At 45.8% G+C, this 22,114-nt stretch overlaps 1 long non-coding RNA gene across 1 annotated transcript in view; it reads right to left on the minus strand.

Annotated features, from left to right (window-relative positions):
• Nucleotides 1-16,121, minus strand: part of LOC103876925 — a 34,421-nt gene extending 18,300 nt beyond the window's left edge. Inside the window, exon 1 of the long non-coding RNA XR_636389.4 lies at nt 15,259-16,121. This is a non-coding gene — a long non-coding RNA (uncharacterized LOC103876925). The remainder of the gene's footprint in view (nt 1-15,258) is intronic.
• Nucleotides 16,122-22,114: the final 5,993 nt, after the last annotated feature.

Consider the following 22,114-nt stretch of genomic DNA (forward strand, 5'->3'; position numbering starts at 1 on the left):
CGCACCTATAGTCCCAGCTACTCAGGAGGCTGAGGCAGGAGAACCGCTTTGAACCCAGGAGGTGGAGGTTTCAGTGAACCAAGATTGTACCATTGCACTACAGCCTAGGCAACAGAGCGAGACTCCGTCTCAAAAAAAAAAAAAAAAAAAAATTAGCCGGGCGTGGTGGCACATGCCCAGCTACTCAGGAGGCTGAGGCAGGAGAATTGCTTGAACCCACGAGGCGGAGGTTGCAGTGAGCCGAGATCTCGCCACCGCACTTCAGCCTGAGTGACAGAGCAAGATTCCCTGTCAGAAAAAAAAAAAAAAAAAAAGATTGCTGTAGATGTTGAAGTGTAAATCCTATGACTAATGGATTGAGCACAGATATGCAAAGTCATTGCAAGAGGCTCAGCTGGCCAGCAGGACTTGACTGCAACCTGATTTAAAGTATTAACATACCTAGGGCTGGGCTCAATGGCTTGGTGGCTCATGCCTGTAATCCCAACACTTTTGGAGGCCGACGTGGGCGGATCACTTGAGACCAGGAGTTCCAGATCAGCCTGGCCAACATGGCAAAACCCTGTCTCTACTAAAAATACAAAAATTTGCCGGACATGGTGGTGCACATCTGTAATCCCAGCTATTTGGGAAGGCTGCGGCACGAGAATCGTTTGAACCAGGGAGGCAGAGGTTGCGGTGAGCCAAGATCACACCACTGCACTCCAGCCTGGATGACAGAGCAATATCCGGTCTCAAAAAAAATTTTTTTTTAAATAAAGTATTAATATATCTAAAGAAAGAATGTGTCATTTGGAAGGAGTGCCGAGTTTTCCCCTCCCAAACAATTACTGTGTTCCCCTATTGCTTGTCTATGAAGCAGACTTCCCACAGATGTTTGTAACTTTGTATTGGAATGAAATTGAGCAATATTGCCACTTATTGAACACCAGATGTCAGACATTGTGCTAAAGGTCTTTAGTACGTTATCTTACTTGAGTCTCACAATAGCCTGAAGTCAGTATTAGCAACCCATATAACAAATTTTAGAGGGACAGTATGTTTCCCAAGGAATAACCCAGGCTGTCTGGTGGTAGAGCTAAGATCAACCCTTGGAACCCAAGTTCCTATCCTTTATCTTGCCATATGCCAGTCTCTGTTCCAGGTATTCTTCACACAGAACTTGAGTGGTTTGCCTGGGTTCCCTTGCTGAGACTTTTGCTCACTGTGACTATGAACCAGAGAAGTAGGAAATAAGCCCCCACTCACCTGCCTCCCCTTTGGGTGACCCACAAGAACATAAATCTTGCAGGGTCTTCAGCATCCAAGGTGCCTAAAAGCTAGGTGGTGTCAACCTTGTTACCCAAAAGACCACCACGATGGCTAAATAGTGGAAAGGAGAGTTTTATTGGTGATACTGGTTTGCAACCCAGAAAGAGAAAGTCTCCAGTGTGGACAGAAGGTCCTGTCTCTTTGAAGTGAAGAAGGAAACTTGGGTTTCATGCTTCACAGGGCCTGTATCACACAACAGAGTCATACATATTCATCAGGTTTCTGGGAAAAGGCTATACATAATTATGAGGGGAGCCCAGTGCATGCAGGATGGATAAACATATAGGTAACATATATTCCATGTTCACTTTGGGGCAGGGTTTTGGCATAAAAATCAGATGGAATTTGGCGCTTTATGCGAAAAGGTGAACTAAAGGACACAAAGAGAGTTTGTGTGCAGCTTCTGTAAGCTGGCTGAAACTGGCTTAAGGCTTAAGGTCTGCAGTAGCTTATTCAGGAAAGAATATTTGTAAGGCTGGTCTGCTGTCCAATCAGAGCTGTAGTGGTTTGGGTCGTAAATTCGTGTTAGGAGAGGGCTGATATCTCTTATTGTTAGGGGGTTTAGAGTCTCAGGAGTTTAGCAGTTTGCCATGCTAACTGGGTCCTGAACCCTCCACCAGTAGGTAGACCCCGTAGGTAACTTTGTTTCCTTAACCTTAGAACCTGTCTTAGTTGATAAAAGGGTGTCTATTTTGGTCTTCCAGATCACAAACCCAAGCATTACTGTGGTGAAGCTAGAAAGCTCCTGTCTGAGCCGTTTCTGCAACCGACTGCCTGGGTGATATAGGGGAAGTAGCTAAACCTCCCTGAAGCTAATTTTCTCATTTTAAAATAAGAGCAGGCTGGGCACAGTGGCTCATGCTTATAGTCCCAGCACTTTGGGAGGCCAAGGCAGGAGGATCACTTGAGGCCAGGAGTTTAAGACCAGCCTGGGCAACACAGCAAGATCTTGTCTCCATAAAAAATTCTTCAAATTAAAAATTAAATTAAAATGAGAGCAGTAGACTAGATGGCTTCCCAGCACTACCATTCTGGGATTCTGTAGTTCAGTGAAAAAGATCAATCTCCATAGAGGTAAGGGTTGCAAGGAGAGAGGCTGAATCCTCACTAAAGTTTTTCCAGTTCCAGTGATGGAGCTATTTTTAGATTTGATCAGGTTCTCTCATGCATGTTGCATATTGTAGGATGGTTTTCTGGGTCAACCTTTCTCAAGTAAACTGTCACTTAATCTCTGGCCAGGACAGTTGCCCCGATAGAGTAACAGCTCTTCCCACAGTAGTACTGGCTATTTTGAGATTGCTTTGCCCCAGCTATATGACTGGACTTCAAAGAACTGTGATGTAGGGGTCCACACATCCTTGGCTTGAAAGGGGCATCCCAGAGGGAGTAGTTCTAGTCTATCATATGTGGAGTTTCTCCTCTGTCTTCTAAACATGCATTCATTCAGTAGTTCTTTTCTTGAGTGCCTACTTTGTGTCAGGAACTTAGAATAAAATGGTGAGCAAAACTAGGCAGGACCCTTACCATCAAGAAACTTTCAGTCTGTCGGGGTAGAAGACATTAATCAAATAATCATACATATTTTTATTGCTAGTATAAGAAGTACTATAGGCCGGGCGCGGTGGCTCAAGCCTGTAATCCCAGCACTTTGGGAGGCCGAGGCGGGTGGATCACGAGGTCAGGCGATCGAGACTATCCTGGCTAACATGGTGAAACCCCGTCTCTACTAAAAATACAAAAAACTAGCCGGGCGTGGTGGCGGGCGCCTGTAGTCTCAGCTACTTGAGAGGCTGAGGCGGGAGAATGGCGTGAACCCGGGAGGCGGAGCTTGCAGTGAGCCGAGATCAGGCCACTGCACTCCAGCCTGGGAGACACAGCGAGACTCCGTCTCAAAAAAAAAAAAAAAAAAAAAAAAAGAAGTACTATAAAGGAAAAGTATAGGATGCCCGAAGAGTCTCTAACTGGGAGGTCAGAGAAGGCTTCCTTGGGGAGCTGCCGTTTGAACTAGTTTGAAGGATAAAGAGTAGTTATATAAATGCCAGAGGAAAGAAAAAGCATTCTTGGCAAGGGGAAGGGTATAGGCAGAGGTCTGGCAGGAGAAATCATAAAACTAAAAGGAACCGTGGTTGAGCGCGGTGGCTCACACCTGTAATCCCAGCACTTTGGGAGGCTGGAGCGGCTGGATGATGAGGTCAAGGGACCGAGACCATCCTAGCCAACATGGTGAAACCCCCATCTCTATTAAAAATACAAAAGTTGGCTGGGTGCGGTGGCTCACACCTGTAATCCCAACACTTTGGGAGGCCGAGGCAGGCGGATCACCTGAGGTTGGGAGTTCGAGACCAGCCTGACCAACATGGAAAAACCCCGTCTCTACTAAAAATACAAAATTAGCCAAGCGTGGTGGCACATGCCTGTAATCCCAGCTATTCAGGAGGCTGAGGCAGGAGAATCGCTTGAACCTGGGAGGCGGAGGTTGCAGTGAGCCGAGATCACACCATTGGACTCCAGCCTGGGCAACAAGAGTGAAACTCCATCTCAAAAACATAAAAGATAAAAACACAAAAATTAGCTGGGTGTGGTGCCGCACACCTGTAGTCCCAGCTACTAGGGAGGCTGAGGCAGGAGAATTGCTTGAACCCAGGAGGCAGAGGTTGCAGTGAGTTGAGATTGCGCCAGTGCACTCCAGCCTGGAGACAGAGCGAGACTCCGTCTAAAAAAAAAAAAAAAAAAAAAAAAAAAAGCTGAAAAAAGCCAGAGTAAGAGCACAGAGATCAAGGCAGTGTCAGGAGGAAAAAACTTTTCCTCTATCCTCTTACGTTTAGTATCAAGGAATCCGTGAATTAAACTGGCAAAAGACAGATCAACAGGAAGAAACATTTATTTGTATGCACACAGGAGCTTACAAAAGAAGTAGCACAATAGATGATTTAAGTTAGAGGCTTAAATTCCTAACTTAGGAGGGAAAAGGGAAGGGAGAGAAGAGGTCTTTATCAGAAGACTAAATGAGTTTCTTTAGAAAAGACAAATGGGTTTCTGCAAGAACAAATGGAAGATAAGAAATGTTGTGATAATGCTTGTTCATGCAGATATGAGTGTTCTTTCAATTTTCTTCAATGGCCATAAAAGTTCCCCCAGAGTGGGGATTTATGTAGGTTTATTCTTGATCTCCTTCCTGGGAGTAAAAGCTGCTCTGAAGAAGGAATTCATGACAGCCTCATTTCCCAAAAGTTTCTGCTTTTAGTCAGATAAGGGAAGCTCTGAGAAGGCTTCTTTCTACATTGGTTGAGCCTCAAATGTCTTCAGCTTAAAATAATCTTCATATTAACTCGGAGGTTCTAACTGGGCCTCCACAGGGGGCTGATGTAAGGTGATGTCAGAGAGCTACTGGCGAGATGACGTACAACACAGCTATATTAGTTTCCTGTTTTTCTTGAGAATAATGGGATGAATTAAAGCATTTTAAGCAGGAGTGCTGCAGGGTTCGATTTTTATTTGCTGAACTTGGGGTGCATTGATGATAAACAGGCAGCTAGACGTGCCAGTTAGAACTCAGAAGAGAGCGCTGAACATCCTTGTGAGTCATCTATGTATACATGGTCATTATGGACCAGTGAGTGGATGAGATTGCCTAAAGGAAAAATGTATAAGAAAATAATGTTCCTTTCCACCTATCTGTAGATTAAAAACAAACACACAACAACAACAAAAAATAAGGTAAGAAAAAGAGAAGGTTTAAGGGAAGGAATGCTAGCTTTCAGGAAACCAACCCATTTCTAGGTTTACAGAGAGGACCTGTAAGAAATTATAACTATATTATTTGTATTACTTTATTGCAACTCCAACCTTGGAATTGTCTTTTCTGACAAATTAAAAATCTTTGCCTTGGCTACTTTAAAGAAAGCAAAGGGACATAAAAATTCTTCAAAAATACAAAGTATTATAACACTGTTGCTCTTACCATGCCATTGTTGGCTGAGGAGGGAAGGAAAGTAAAGGAGAGAAAAATATCATTTATGTAAGCTTACTCATGTAGCAGCCTCTGTACCAGCCAATCGGCATTATTAATCCACACTAGGTCATAATAAGGTAGCTGCTATATCTCCACTTTACAGATGGGAAACTAAAGTGAGGCTCAGATAGGTTAAGAAATTGCCTAAAGTCTCATAGCTGGAACATAACAGAACTGAGATTAACACTCACATTCATACATCTGACACTGTGGCCTATGCTTTTTCTTCAAAAGTTTTTTTTCTCCCCTACTGTGCAACCCCACTCTACTACACACACAAGGAAACGATTTTTCAGCATAAACTGTGCAATACAATATCAAAGAAATATCGAATATCCTAAGTCATAAAGGTGTGGCCTGGGCCACTTTTTCAGACTCCTCTAGACTGATAGAGCTGTTGCTCTGACACTAGAGAAATTAAGAAGCTTGTCATCTTGGGTCCTTGCTGTTCCGCTTCTGGGCATGCAGTTTGGCAAACAGTGTAATATTATTTGTTGACTTGTAGATGTCATCACAGATTTTTTACAGGAAGGACTGGTGGCTGTTTCACTTAAAGAGTTAGAAATTTATAAAATTCCTCTCTCTGGGCCATGCAGATCAAATCCAATTCCACCAGAGCTATTCCTGAGCTCAGTCAATCAAGGCTTCTACCTTTCAACCACTTTTCTTAAAATACAGGAATAATGTTCAATAGAAGAGTGAGGAAAAATTTTGGACGGCTGAGGTGTGTAGTTATTCAACAAATACATACTGGGAACCTTATCACAAATACATACTGGGAGCCTTAAATGCTGTGGAGGATACAAACATATCCAAGTCCAGTTTCCGCCCTCAAGGCCATACTACCAAGAATTGCAAGTGAGGAAGGTCAGAGAGGTTACAGTGACTAGGGTGTCACAGGAGAGGAGATGCTTGAGCTTTGAAGAAAAGGCAGGGTTCAGATGGGTGCATAGGAGAACACTCCAGGCAGAGGGAATCACGTGAACAAAGGCACAGAGGTCAGAACTAAGAAGGACAGGTGTAGGAATAGGGACAGGACCTGCCTGAGTGTGCATTGTTCCCCATGTTGGATATGTGGATTAGGGACACAGAATGCAGAGCATTGATTGCTGAGTCAACTTAACCCAGAGTTTCTCAACCTCACTGCTATTAACATTTTGAACCAGATCTTTTTTTTTTTTTTTTTTTTTGAGTCAGAGTCTTGCGCTGTCGCTCAGGCTGGAGTGCAGGGACACGATCTCAGCTGACTGCAACCTCTGTCTCCAGGTTCAAGCCGTTCTCCTGCCTCAGCCTCCTGAGTACCTGGGATTACAGGCATCCGCCACCACGCCTGGCTAATTTTTGTATTTTTAGTAGAGACGGGATTTCACCATAACGGCCAGGTTGGTCTCGAACTCCCGACCTCAGGTGATCCACCTGCCTTGGCCTCCCATAGTGCTGGGATTGCAGGTGTGAGCCACCACACCCAGCCCATATCATTTATTTTGTATGTGGGGTGAGGGGAACAGGAAAACCGTCTGTGCATTGTAGGATAGTTAACAGCACACCCGATTTCTACTCACTAAATGCCAATAGTAGTTTCATCCCCAGTTGTGTGCTCTGCCCCCAAGTCGTGACAAAAAATTTCTTCAGGCCAGGTACAGTGGCTCAAGTCCGTAATCCCAACACTTTGGGAGGCCAAGGCGGGAGGATCACTTGAGCCCAGGAGTTTGAGACCAGCCTGGGCAAGAATGGGAGACCCTGTCTTTACAAAAAAAAATTTAAAATGTTGCTGGGCATTGTGGCACGTGCCTGTAGTCCCAGCTACTTGGAAAGCTGAGGTGGGAGGATGGCTTGAGCTGCGGGGGATCAAGTCTGCAGTGAGCTGTGATTGCGCCACTGCACTCCGGCCTAGGCGACAGAGCAAGACCCTGTGGAAAAAACAAAAAAGTCTTCAGACATTGCCAAATGACCCCTGGGGTGCAAAATTGCTCACTGGGTTGACAGTCATTGGGTTAAGACACTGTGATAATGTATGTGATCTGCATGTGATTTTTCTGAGTCACCAGGTCCTCTGCAAGCTGACTCAGTTCTTCCATACACCATCAGGGCTCCTATGCTTGTGGCCCTAGGATAGTGACCTGCAGCCGAAGAGAAACAATCCTCCTGTTGGACTTCTGGGCCCAATTGCGAATGGTGTCCTTACTTACCACCCACTACTTCAACATGTCTGGAAAATGCCACTAGGGGAGAAAGAACAGGTAAACACAGCAAGCTAAGGCTCATAAGGATGGTCTGGTCTCTGAGTAGAGACAAAACACCGAGAACAAAGATACAAGCAAAAACGTGGAAAGCTCTGAAGCAATGTATTATTAACATCAGTAGAGCCCAATAGCAATGAAACAACACGTTGTGGCTGGGCATGGTGGCTCACGCCTGTAATCACAATGCTTTGGAAGGCTGAGGATCACAACGCTTGTGATCACAACGCTTTGGAAGGCTGAGGATCACAACGCTTGTAATCACAACGCTTTGGAAGGCTGAGGATCTCTTGAACCTAGGAGTTTGAGATCAGCCTAGGCAACACAGTGATACTCTGTCTCTATAAAATAATTTAAAAATCAGCTGGGCATGGTGGTGCATGCCTGCAGTCCCAGGGAGGCTGAGGCAAGAGGATCACTTAAGCTGTAGGGTTGAGACTGGAGGGAGCCATAATTGCACCACCACACTCTAGCTTGGGTGACAGAGTGAGACCCTGTCTCAAAAAAAAAAAAAAAAAAAAAAGGAAAGAAAAATAAAGCAACACATTGTGATTGTCCCAGAGCTGGGCAGTGAAATTCTGCCCAATTAGGCCTGGCATCGAGCCAACTAGAGCCCCTGATTAACACTAGTGAGGATGTTTGAAGAGTGACGCATGTTTTCTTGTCCTCTGTGCCAGGCAGGTTGTTGATATAAGTACACTGTGAAAATGTTTACCATTATTCTGCCTTCACCTAATTAGAGCTTTTGGAACCACAGACTTTATTCAGAGACTTTAACATTCAGAATGGAATGTAAAAGTGCAACATTGGAATACAGCTTGTGTATAGCTGAGTGACCTCATGGAGCTGAGGCTTCCATCTCCCTGCAAGCCTGTCTGCAACCTGTTCCCTTTTGGTTTTGTTTGGTTGAAAAGGCTAGTGAAATACCCATGGTGGAGGCTCAGCATCTTTTTGCAATTTCCTATCCCTGGCATGTTTGAAAGGCTAAATCTTCATGATAAGGATAGCTAGCATTTGTTGAGTATTTACTACCTTAAAAGATATTGCAATGTTGTGGCAAGTGAGGAAGCTGAGGCTTAGAGATGGTAGATGGTCTGCCAAGGACCCACAGATGGTCAATTGTACAGTGAGAATTTTTTCTTTTTTTCTTTTTTCTTTTTTTTTTTTAGACAGAGTCTCCCTCTATTACCAAGCCTGGAGTGCAGTGGTGCAATCTCAGATCACTGCAACCTCTGCCTCCTGGGTTCAATGATTCTCCTGCCTCAGCCTCCCGAGTAGCTGGGATTACAGGCTTGTGCCACCACGCCCGGCTAATTTTCGTATTTTTAGTAGAGACGGTGTTTTGCCATGTTGGCCAGGCTGGTTTTGAACTCCTGACCTCAAGTGATCTGCCCACCAAAACCTCCCAAAGTGCTCGGATTAAGTGAGCCACCGCGCCTGGCCGTACAGTGAGAATTTGAACCCAGTTCTGTATGACTCCTAAATCCCCTTAACTTCCACACTACATCAGTATTCAACAGTCAGGACTGCCTACACAGGGTGCTCGATGGAGCTTTCCCAGCCTCTACAAAAAGAACCGCTCTCCATTAAGATTTGCTTTACATTAAGACTGGGACTTGCAGCATCTTGTCTGAGTCCCCTCCCCGAGCAGCTTCCTTCTAGTAGCAGTTGTGAACTCAGTACTGCTTCCCTCTCGCTCCAAAAAGTGCTGCTCTTTTCTTAAAAACAAAAAACAAAACAAAACAAAACAAAAAACATTTCTTCTGGTTATTTTTCACTGTAGAAGATTAGGAAAATCCTGAAAAGCATAGGAAGAAAATAAAATAATTCATAGTTATGAAATTGAGATAATCTTTTAAAACAGCTTGACGTATTTCCTTCGTGTACAAGGTGTTTTTCAGAGGCCTGTGGATCCCAGCCCCTCCACCAGCTCCTGACTCATGAGCTTCTCCCGGAAGCTTCTCCCTTTACTCTCATGGGCAAAGACTTCCTCCTTCAAAGAGACCCCACAAGGTTATATCCTGCCACCTTCTAGCCTCAACTGAAAGTTAGAATTCTGGAGCCAAATTCTGGAGAACTGTGGAGAACTGATACACAGCAATGGTTACACTCTTTCCTCACTAAACATTTTAAATTTTTTTCTTTTTTTTTTTTTTTGAGAGACAGTGTCTTGCTGTCACTCAGGCTGGAGTGCAGTGGCATGATCACAGTTCACTGCAGTCTTGACCTTCCAGGCTTAGGTGATCCTCCCACCTCAGCCTGCCGAGTAGCTGGGACTGCAGGTGCACACTGGCATGCCCAGTTAGTTTTTGTATTTTTACTAGAGATGGAGTTTCACCATGCTGGCCAGGCTGGTCTCAAAACTCCTGACCTCAGGTGATCTGCCTCACTTGGCTTCCCAAAGTGCTGGGATTGCAGGCATGAGCCACCGTGCCTGGCCCATTTGTTTGTTTTTTGTAGAGGGTCTGGCTTTGTTACCCAGACTGGTCTCAAACTCCTGGGCTCAAGCAATCCTCCCACCTCAGCCTCCAAAGTATTCGGATTACAGGCATGAGCTACCTCGCCCAGCCCTGAACTTCTTATCCTAAGCATAATGCTGACTAGGTTCAAATCTGAGCCTGGTTTCTTGAGCAGGCAGGCATTCCACCCAGGCTAATATGGGTGTACAGCTATAACCCTAGTAACTACCCAGGGCATACATCAACCAACCCTCCAGACTGATGGTGTCCAATAAAATATAACACCACCCAAATACATTTTAAATTTTCTTTTTCTTTTCTTTTTTTTTTTTTTTTTTTTTTTGAGACAGAGCCTTGCTCTGTTGCCCAGGCTGGAGTGCAGGGGCACGATCGTGGCTCACTGCAGCCTCCGTCTCCCAGTAGTAGCCTCCTGAGTAGCTGGGACAACAGGTGCGTACCATCCCGCCTGGCTAATTTTTTGTATTTTTAGTAGAGATAGGGTTTCACCATTTTGGCCAGGCTGGTGAAACTCCATCACCTGGCCTCATTTTAAATTTTCTGGTAGCCACATCAAAAAGAAGAAAGGTTGGCCAAGCACAGTGGCTCATGCCTGTAATCCCAGCACTTTGGGAGGCTGAGGCGGGTGGATCAGGAGTTTGAGACCTGCCTGGCCAACATGGTGAAATCCTGTCTCTACTAAAAATACAAAAATTAGCCGGGCGTGGTGACGCATGCCTGTAATCCCAGCTATTCAGGAGGCTGAGGCAGGAGAATCGCTTGAACCTGGGAGGCAGAGGTTGCAGTGAGTCAAGATTGAGCCACTGCACTCCAGCCTGGGCAACAGAGCGAGACTCCATTTCAAAAAAAAAAAAAAAATCAATATATTATTAATGAGATGTACTTTGTTGTGCTAAGTTTTTGAAATCTGGTATGTATTTTATCTGTGTAGCAGCCCTCGTTGGAGCAGCCACAGTTCAAGTGCCCAAGAGCCACAAGGAACTGATGTCTGACAGTGCAGTTTCAGACCAATTTTAGCTCCTTCTGGTGACCTGCAGCAACCTCCTCCACCTCATCCCCATTCTCAGATCATTTCCCCACTGGTCCTAAATGCCCCAAGGGTGGAAGAAATGGAAAAAGCCATGTTGCACACTGGATGCCCCTGCCTGCCAGCATGCCAGCTGGCAAGAAGCCAAAGCTGCCAGGGATCGCTGCAGATCTGGTGACGGTAGGTTCAGTGACATCTCAATATTTGAGCACAGATCGCTCTTGGGGGAGGCAGATGCAGATTCTACTCCTTCTCAAAACCCTCCCAGTGGCTTCCTGTCAGACACACAAGAAAGTTCAAACTCTGTACTCCACTACCTGGCACCGATTCACCTAATGTCCAACTTTTCTTTTTCTTTTCTTTTCTTTTTTTTTTTTCTCTGAGACTGAGTTTCGCTCTATCATTCAGGCTGGAGTGCAGTGGAGCTATCTCAGCTCACTGAAACCTCCCCCTTCTGGGTTCAAGTGATTCTCTTGCCTCAGCCTCCTGAGTAGCTGGGATTATAGGCCTGCATCACCACACCCGGTTAATTTTTGCATTTTTAGTAGAGATGGGGTTTCACCATGTCGGTCAGGCTGATCTCGAACTTCTGACTGCAAGTAATCCACGCACCTCAGCTTCTCAAAGTGCTGGGATTACAAATGTGAGCCACTGTGACCAGTCCACCTTTTATTTTTTCACAACGCTTCTATAGAGACCTTAACTAAAGCCAAGCCAAAGCAACCGGGCACCCCACAAACACACCTTGCCTTTTCCTGCCTCCATAAATTGTGTGTGCTATTTATTCACAGTTAGAACGTTCTTACCTACTAAGTTCCACCCAATTCTGAATTCCACCCAACTCTAAATTCCACCCAGTTCTTAGTCTCTTCCCTGAAGCCTTCTTTAATGACTCCTGACTGAAGGGGTTTTATCCTTCTCTGCCATCTATAGCACATTTATCAACAATAACCAGGGCAGTTGGTGTCGTATTTCAGAACACACCTTATTTGCTTTCCCTGTTAGCTTGTGAACACCTGAAGGGCAGGGGTAAGAGTCTTTGATGATGATGATGATGATGATGATAATAATAATAAATAATGGTTAATGTCTATTGAGTACTATGTTTCAGGCCTGTGCTAGGCACTTTATATTTATTTATTTATTTATTTATTTATTTATTTATTTTGAGACAGAGTCTCACTCTGTCACCCAGGCTGGAGTGCAGTGGTGTGATCTCAGCTCACTGCAACCTCCACCTCCTCGGTGCAAGCCATTTTCATGCCTCAGCCTCCCAAGTAGTTGAGATTACAGGTATATGCCATCACGCCCGGCTAATTTTTGTATTTTTAGTAGAGATGGGGGTCTCACCAATTTGGCCAGGGTGTTCTTGAACTCCTGACCCCAGTGATCCACCCACCTCGGTCTCCCAAAGTGCTGGAATTACAGGCGTGAGCCACCGTGCCCGGCCGGCACTTTACATTTAAACTTGATAAACACCTCAGAAATTATTCCCATTTTATAGGTGAGAAAACAGAGGCAAAGAGAGGTAACTTATTTTCAAAGATGGGCAGTTTGAGTGCAGAACCTAACCACCTCCTACCTAAAGGTGGCGCTCTACCACCTTTCTTGCTGTGGTTGGGTTTTTTTTGGTTTTTGGTTTTTTGTTTTTTGAGATGGAGCTTTGCTCTTGCTGCCCAGGCTGGAGTGCAATGATGCAATCTCTGCTCACTGCAACTTCTACCTCCTGGGTTCAAGCAATTCTCCTGCCTCAGCCTCCCGAGTAGGTGGGATTACAGGCACCTGCCAACACGCCTGGCTAAAATTTTGTATTTTTAGTAGAGACGGGGTTTCACCATGTTGACCAGTCTGCTCTGGAACTCCTGACCTCAGGTGATCCACCTGCCCGGGCCTCCCAAAGTTCTGGGATTACAGGTGTGAGCCACCATGCCCGGCCAGTTGTTCATTCTTTAATACAGAACTGTGAAAGTGGTAAACAGTAAATACACATGTAATTATTTGTCAGCTATTTAGGGTTTTTCCCAGAGCACTATACAGACTGTTGGCTGCATAATAGCAATTTAATAGACATTTTAAAATGAATGCCAGCCAGGCACAGTGGCTCACACCTGTAATCCCAGCACTTTGTGAGGCTGAGGCAGAAGGATTTCTTGAGCCCAGGAATTGGAGGACGTAGTGAGCCATTGTTCCCGAACCAAACTGAGGGTTGGGCTGCTATTTCTCATGGCCCAATAACGAGATGCAGATGAACTGGGGAGGAAGAGAGTTTTTATTTCTGCAACAGGTTACAAGGAGAAGACCTGGAAATTATTGCGAGGACAACTCAAAATTACAAAGTTTTCCAGAGCTTATATACCTTCTAAGCTATATGTCTACATGTAAGAGTACATTCATCTAAAGACATAAGTAGGCTGGACGAGGTAGCTCACGCCTGTAATCCCAGCACTGTGGGAGGCCAAGGCGGGTGGATCACCTGAGGTCAGGAGTTCGAGACCAGCCTGACCAACATGGTGAAACCCCGTCTCTAGTAAAAACACCAAAAATTAGCCGGGCGTAGTGGCGGGCGCCTGTAATCCCAGCTACTCAGGAGGTTGAGATGGGAGAATCGCTTGAACCTGGGAGGTGGAGGTTGCAGTGAGCCGAGATCGGGCCATTGCACTCCAGCCTGGGCAAGAAAAGCAAAACTCCGTCTCAAAAAAAAAAAAAAAAAAAAGAGAGAGAGAGAAAAAAGACATAAATGATTAATTTCTTTTCATCTATAACTAAGGTCTGATTCCTGAAGACCTTCCTCTGGAGCCTCAGTAAATTTACTTAATCTAAATGGATCCAGGTGCTTGGGTGATTACACTTATGTTTTTGTTTTTGTGGTTTTTTTGAGATGGAGTCTTGCTCTGTCACCCAGGCTGGAGTGCAGTGACACAATCTCAGCTCATCGCAACCTCCACTTCCCAAGTTCAAGTGATTCTCCTGCCTCAGCCTCCTGAGTAGCTGGGACAACAGGCATGCACCACCACGCCCAGCTAATTTTTGTATTTTTAATAGAGATGGGCTTTCACCATGTTGGCCAGTCTGGTCTCAAACTCCTGACAGGTGATCCACCCACCTCAGCCTCCCAAAGTGCTGGGATTACAGGTGTGAGCCACTGTGCCCAGCTGATTACTCTTATCTTGTCTCCTGCTAAATCACAGAGGTTTGGGGAGTTCCTTCAGGCTCCCAATAAACTTGTTTGTGGAGGCCTGGGGAGTCCCTTCAGAACCCCAATAAGATTTGTTTAATCCTAAATGGATCCTGTTAAGAATTCCTCCATTATTTTGTCATGCTTTAAGGCCCAGGAAAGGCCTACACAAAACTCTTGGTGGGCTTTTGTTACATTCCAGTCTTTGTATAAGGGCACTGGCCCTTTCAGCTTTCAATATTTAACTTAACTACTCAGTCAGTACCGCAACAGTTGTTGTGGAAGCCTGCAGCTCTTGGCACTGCACTCTAGCCTGGGTGACAGAATGAGACCTAGACTAAAAAAAAGAAAAAAGAAAAAAAAAAAAAGAGTGTCCTGTATTCACACAACCCCCACAGGACTGGACCTTCTTGAACAGTGCAGCATGGCTCATTCCTTGGTGTCCCAACCCCTGCTCAGCATCTGCAGCGTGGGGCAGAGAGCAGGCACACCTTCCAATGCTGCTCTGTTCACTAGACGGCAGCTTTCTCCTCAGCCCTCAGTGTTCAGCTTGTGCACAGAAAACGTGAATCTAGATAATAAGGGGAAAGAACATCTCCACAGGACACAAGTAAACCACCCCACCGCACCCACCTCTATCAACCTTGTCTGCTTACTTGGAGCTCTGATCTCTAACAGGCAATTTAATCCTCCCTTGTGGAACTCAAAAGTCATATACCCATTCCCCAGGGAGCTGGGTGATAAGAAAGCACAAAGTTTCGGATTACTCTTTGATAAGAGTCTTGCTTAAACAAGATCACATATAAAAGCCTGTCTGATCCCCACACCCTTCTCCCCTGGCTCCCCTCTCTCCTTTCTTCCTCTCTTGCTTGTAAGATTGCAAGATTGTACAATCCACCCCAGAGACTTGGGTTCTGAAAGACCTAATGCAAATTGCTTTTAGACACACACATTTCTTTCCCAGCCCTCTGTATTAGTCCACTCCCCGCCCAGCAGGCCTCACCCTTGCCCCCTACCTGGGAGTTGACGCTTGGGGCTCCCCTGGGAGCTGATTGCCCCGGTCTACTCCTGGCCACTTCCCATTGGCGCTTGCTCATTTACATTTTAAAATTAGAGCAAAGTTCAACGCTGTGGTTGGCTTAAGTGACTCTATGAATTGCCCCACCTTGGTGAGAAAAATGCAGACAATAGCCACCTGGGAAAACTTTCCTCCTAAAATAGCACAGCCCCCACAGCATTCTGGCAACAAGTTGCTTGCTCTGTGGTGAGTTTCTGGCTCTAGGCTGATGGAAACACCCGGGGATGTAAATAGCAATGAGAAAAGGCCACTTGTGCCACTATGTGGTTTTGTGTTGGCGGGTTCTTCCCCCACCTAAGTTCTCTATTTTTGTTTTGCTTAAAACTTCAGCTCACAGCATAAACACCAAGGGTTGAGGCTCGGCTCCATTCTGCTCTAGAGCTGTGAGTGCAGGGTGAGGGGTTGTGGTGTCCTGTCTGTTTCAGTCTCAGCACTGTCCTCCCAGACCCTCCCTTCTGAAGGCCAGTTCCCTCCGCTGCAAAGTGGGAGTAACAGCACTTGTTGGGAGGGTTGAATGAGTTGGCAAAGCCCATGCCTGGCACAGTGCCAGCCTGTGGCAGGCTGCGTGTCTCAGGCCATGATTAAGACAGGGTTGTGGCGGTGACGCAGATGCACACAGTGATGAGGAAGCAGACGGTGGAGACCCTCTTGGCAGTCCCTGACCACACAGATGCGTGGCAGGACCAGGAGGCGGGGGGCCTCAGGCTGAAACGGCCAGCTCCCCAACCCCTCGTTTGTGGGATTCCAGGCCAGTGCCTGGCAGCCCTTCGGCAGGGAACTTCTTGTACATTCCACAGCAAGTGAAAGGGCTTTTGTCCCCACACAGGAAGAACAAACGACAAAGGCAATTGTGTGTCTCCCCACGGGCCCACACAGCAGGCTTGGGAAGAGAAACTTCTTTCCCCAAGAGTCCAGCTTTGCTGGAGCGGCTACAGTCATGGATGAGTCAAACTGTCGCATGGCTCTGGAAGAGAGTGGTGTCTGAGCTCCCACATGTGTGGCAGGGTGCTCATTGCACGCCCAGCACACACACTCATGTGCACAGACTCCAACACATTGCTCCTGCCCAGACCAGTTGGGCAGTGCGTCACAGATGCTATAGCTGCAGGGGCTCAGGAGGGCATCACACCCACCTGCTTCAGGAGGTGATGGCTTTATTATTCCCTGATATGGTTTGGCTGTGTCCCTACCCAAATCTCATCTTGAGTTGTAGCTCCCATAATTCCCATGTGTTGTGGGAGGGACCCGGTGGGAGATAATTGAGTCATGGGGGTGGTTCCCCCATACTGTTCTCATGGTAGTGAATAAGTCTCACGAGTTCTGATGGTTTGATAAGGGGAAACCCTTTTGCTTGGCTCTCATTCTCTCTTGCCTGCTGCCATAGAAGACGTGCCTTTGCTCCTTGCCTTCCTCCATGATTGTGAGGCCTCCTCAGCCATGTGGAACTGTGAGTCTATTAAACCTCTTTTTCTTTATAAATTACCCAGTATGGCCATGTATTTATTAGCAGCATGAGAACAGACTAATATATTCCCCTTCCCAGGTGGGCCACAAAGGCCCAGAGGGTCCTACAACTCACCATGGGTCTCAGCGTGCTTGTCCTTTTCAGGCCTCACAGCCCACACTGTGAAAAATGTTAGGAACTATCAGAGAAAGACCTGTTTTCAAGAAGTCTATCCTGAAGTCCCTTCAAACACATAGTCACCGAGGGCCTATGAGAGGGTGGAGAATCCAGACCACCCACAGGAGATAAATTATACTGAAGAAATCATTCTCCCTGGGACAGGATAGATCTCTCCTTTTGCCTTTTTTTTCCCTCCTTATTTTCCCTATTCTCTTGTAATTGTCATAATAGGAAGCTGAGGGTTTGGAAGGTTTTAAAATTTGTTAAAGGAAAAAACTTTTCTTATCAAATGAAATTATTATGCATCATTTTATTGGACTCCATGAATGGAATGGAATAACCCAACTCATTTCTGCTGCAGACTTGGCTGCCAGAGCCCTTGGTTGCTGAGTTTAGTGATCAGTCACAGTAACCAATTCATCCCAGGTACATCTGGTGCTCCTAATAGATGTCTGACCTGGCATCTGCTTTTATGTTTTGTGTCTTGTATCCTGAACTTAAATTTCAGAAGCGATCTTTGTGCTGTGCAAAAAACTTTCATTGGCCTAACAGAGTTGGGAAATCTAGATGTTATTCCCAGTTCTGCCTGACTGACCAGTTCCACCTTGAGCAAGACATTCCCTATATCTGGGCCTCCATTTCCTCATTTTGAAACCTATCTGTGTCTCCCAGACTTTCCTGTAACAGAATCACCTTGAGTGTTTGTTAAATATACAAAGTCACAGCCTCTTTCCCTAAATGAGGGGTGGGGACAGGGAGCTGGAATCTGTATCTTTAAACCTAGCACCCTGGTGGATTCTAATCTGGCAAGTTCAAAACATGAACACCAGATGGTTACCAAAGTTCCATTCTATGCTATGATCTATAATTCATACAAATAATCTCTTAGAAGAAAGAAGATGAAGTTTGGTATAGATTTTGACATTACATATCTTGTTTTTTACTGAATGTAGTTTATCATGATCCTCAGTTTTCATTTATAAACACACATAAGGGAAACACTTTGTATTTTCCTTTGCAAGGTGAAAAACCCAACCCAGGTGCTTGTTCCTCCTGTGGCTTTCCATTGGATTTTTACCAGGGTTGGGCCCCCCACTCCTGTCCATGGAGGCTGTGCTTCCTAGGAAGGCCAACACATGTTTCCCCAGACACCTGCACGACTCATTCCATCACCGCCCTCTCTTGGGTGTTGACTCAAACGTCACCTTATCAGTGAGGACTTCCATGGGGCTCATATCACAGCTCTCTCTCCAACATTTCCTATCCTCCTCCCTACTTTGTTTTTCTACTTAGCACTCATCACTATTTAACCCACTGGAAATTTTACTTGTTTATTTTGTTTGCCATCTGTCTCCCCTACTAGAGATAAGCTCCTCAGGGATTTCTCTCTGTTGCGTTCCCTGCTATAGCCCTCAATGCCTGAGCTGAGACATAGTAGGTGCTCAATAAATATCTGCAAACTCAATGAATGAAATGCTTGCTGGATGAAGGAATGAATGAATGAACTTCCTGGACTGGTGCAGATATTTGACTGTCTGCACAGTCAGAGGGACAGCCCCTCTAACTCCAGGCCATGCTCCAGCCTTTTCACAACTGTGCTCCTGGCCTCTGGGCTCATGCACACACTGGTCACATCTGAACCCCATGACTGAGATGCCCCTTAGGTAACTGCATATCCTCCATCCTCAGTCTCTCTCTGTGGGAAAGCCAGGGGTTACATGCAGCTCCACCCCTGCTCGCGGCACACCCCTTGATGAGTGCTGACTGCATCCTTTCACCCCAGCTGCTCCCCACCCTTCTTATTCTCCAGCTGGGACAGTGAGACCTTGGTTGCTTTTGCTCCAGTAGGGGACTGTCCAACACCCAGCCACACTCCTGAGCCTTTCTCTAAAAACAAAATCTTCTGGCTGGGCGCAGTGGCTCACACCTGTAGTCCCAACACTTTGGAGGGCTGAGGCAGGTGGATCACTTAAGCCCACGAGTTCGAGATCAGCCTGGGCAACATGACAAAACCCAGTCTCTACAAAAAATACAAAAATTAATGAGGTATGGTGGTACACAGCTACTCAGAAGGCTGAGGTTGGGGGATCACTTGAGCCTGGAAGATGGAGACTGTAGTGGGCCAAGACTGTACCACTGCACTCCAGCCTGGGCAACAGAGTGAGACCTGTCTCAAACAAACAAACACAAACAATTTCAGCCTGGCAACTTTACAAAGCAAGGCCCCCATCTTTACAAAAAAAATTAAAAGTTGGCTGGGCACATTGGCTCATGCCTGTAATCCCAGCACTTTGGGAGGCCGAGGCCGGGGGATCACCTGAGGTCAGGAGTTTGAGACCAGCCTGGCCAACATGGTGAAACCCCATCTTAACTAAAAATGCAAAAATTAGCTTGGCGTGGTGGCAGGCGACTGTAATCCCAGCTACTTAGTGGGTCGAGGCAGGAGAATCGCTTGAACCTGGGAGGTGGAGGTTGCAGTGAGCCCAGATGGCACCATCGCACTCCAGCCTGGGAGACAAGAGTGAGACTTTGTATCCAAAAAAAAAAAAAAAAAAAATTATAAATTAAGAATCAGCTGAGTGTGGTGGCACATGTCTGTAGTTCCTGCTACACGGGAGTCAGGCAGGAGGATTGCTTGAGCCCAAGAGATCAAGGCTGCAGTGAGTTGTGGATTGCACTATCACCCTCCATCCCAGGTGACAGAGCAAGACCCTGTCTCAAAAATAAATAGCTGGGTGCAGTGGCTCACGCCTGTAATCCCAGCACTTTGGGAGGCCGAGGCGGGTGGATCACGAGGTCAGGAGATCGAGACCATCCTGGCTAAAATGGTGAAACCTCGTCTCTACTAAAAATACAAAAAAATTAGCCAGGCATAGTGGCAGGCGCCTGTAGTCCCAGCTACTCAGGAGGCTGAGGCAAGAGAATGATGTGAACCCAGGAGGTAGAGGTTGTAGTGAGCCAAGATCATGCCACTGCAGCCTGGGCCACAGAGCAAGACTCCCCGTCTCAAAAAAAAAAAAAAAAAATTTAAAATAAGTAAATAAATAAATCTTTATTATTAAAAAAGACAGCTACTGGCACCTAGAGGGATGAAACAGAGTCCCAGAGCTACGAAGGAGGTGGGATTAAGCAGGGTCCGTTAACTTGAGTCTCTTGAGCTGGGGCCCAGAGAAACTGGTTCAAGTACTTGTGGCTCTTTGACCATAACTGGCCTAGGTCTTAATATGAGTGAGAATTTGAACTAGGAAAAAATGGGCACACATGCTCACTGTAGAAAGTTTATAATAAACAGGTAAACAAAAAGAAGAAAAACAGCTAGCTACAGTCAACACACAGAATGCTTACTAGTGCCAGCTGTTCGAAGGGCCTTTACATTAACCGACTTGTTTAATCACACAACAATCTGTAGAAGCAAAAGTTTGCCCTGCTTCCAGAGTTAGCAAACATTTAGTATGCCACCGTCAGGAAAACAAAAACAAAATATTTTGCAACCCAAGAGAAACCAAAACTAGCAGGTTCAACTCCAACAAGTTGTGGTACCCAGAATAATAAAACCTTGATTATTGTCTGTGAACTTTAGACTCCTTAACAAATACAGTTCCTGGCCAACCATGGTGGCTCACGCCTATAATCCCAGCACTTTGGGAGGCCAAGGTGAACAGGTTGCCTGAGCTCAGGAGTTCGAGATCAGCCTGGGCAACATGGTGAAACCTGGTCTCTACAAAAAATTTAAAAAAAAAAAAAAAAAAAGCCGGGACTACAGCCATAGTCCCAGCTACTTGAGGGGCTGAGGTGGAAGGATCACTTGGACCCGGAAGGTTGAGGCTGCAGTGAGCCGAGATGACACCACTGTACTCCAGCCTAGGTGACAGAGCGAGACCCTGTCTCTGAAAAAAAAAAACCACCACAAAAATTCCTGTCCCTAATTTTTGTTATGCTGTTGTCTAAAGATGGCGTGGCCTTAGTAAATGTAGTAATCATGTGAGAAACTCATTGTTTTTCATAATGAGCAGACAAATGTAAACTATATTAGTTTCCCAGTAGCCATAACAAGTTAGCACAAACTTGGTGGCTTGAAACAACAGAAATTTACTCTCTCATAGTTCTGGAGACACAAAGTCCAGAATCAAGGGGTTGGCTGGACCATGCCCTTCTGAAGTGTCTAGGGGAGGCTCCTTCCTTGCCTCTGCTGGCTTCTGGTGGGTGACTGCAGGCATTCCTTGTCTGTGGCCTCATTACTTCCATCTCAGCCTCTGTCTTCATGCAGCCTTCTCCACTGTCGCCCTTGTCTTCTCCTGTTCTGCCTCTTATCAGAACTCTTATCATTGGACTTAGAGCCCATGTCAATAATCCAGGAGGATCTCATTTCAAGATCCTTAAATTAATTGCATCTGCAAAGACCCTTTTTCCAAATAAGGCCACAGCTTCCAGGGGTTAGGTCATGGGCGTACCTTTTCAGGGACCACCATTCAACCCATTACATTAGCTCTGGTGGTCTTGAGGGTTTGTTTCTTTTACTGAAGTGCTATGGTTATGTTTTGATATTTGGAGGGTCAGTCCTAAAGTTTAGCTCTTGCACTCTTTGCAAGTCATTTGTTGCCTTCCTTTTCTGAAGCTTTTGCCTCAGAGTTTTTCCTTGACAAACCTATGATATGATGTGGGTTGGTGCCATTATTATCCCTGTTTTATTTATGTATTTATGTATGTATTTATTTATTTATTTTGAGATGGAGTTTCATTCTTGTTGCCCAGGCTAGAGTGCAGCGGCGCCATCTCGGCTCACTGCAACCTCTGCCTCCAGAATTCAAGACGTTCTCCTGCCTCAGCCTCCCAAGTAGCTGGGATTACAGGCACGTGCCACCACAGCTCATTTTGTGTTTTTAAAGTAGAAACAGGGTTTCACCATGTTGGTCAGGCTGGTCTCGAACTCCTGACCTCAAGTGATCCACCTGTCTCGGCCTCCCAAAGTGCCGGGATTACAGGCATGAGCCACTGTGCCCAGCCTATTATTCCTGTTTTAGAGATGAGGCTACTAAGGCATAGAGAGGTTGATTACGTACATGTGAGTTACATAAATTCATACAGGCAGTCTGCTCCAGAAGCACCAGCACCCATAATGTAACCACTCAAGAGATAACCGACATTAGCCCTGTGATGTTTTAAACTTCCA

The sequence above is a fragment of the Papio anubis genome, chromosome 14 (assembly GCF_008728515.1).
Source record: "Papio anubis isolate 15944 chromosome 14, Panubis1.0, whole genome shotgun sequence".
Taxonomy (NCBI): domain Eukaryota; kingdom Metazoa; phylum Chordata; class Mammalia; order Primates; family Cercopithecidae; genus Papio; species Papio anubis.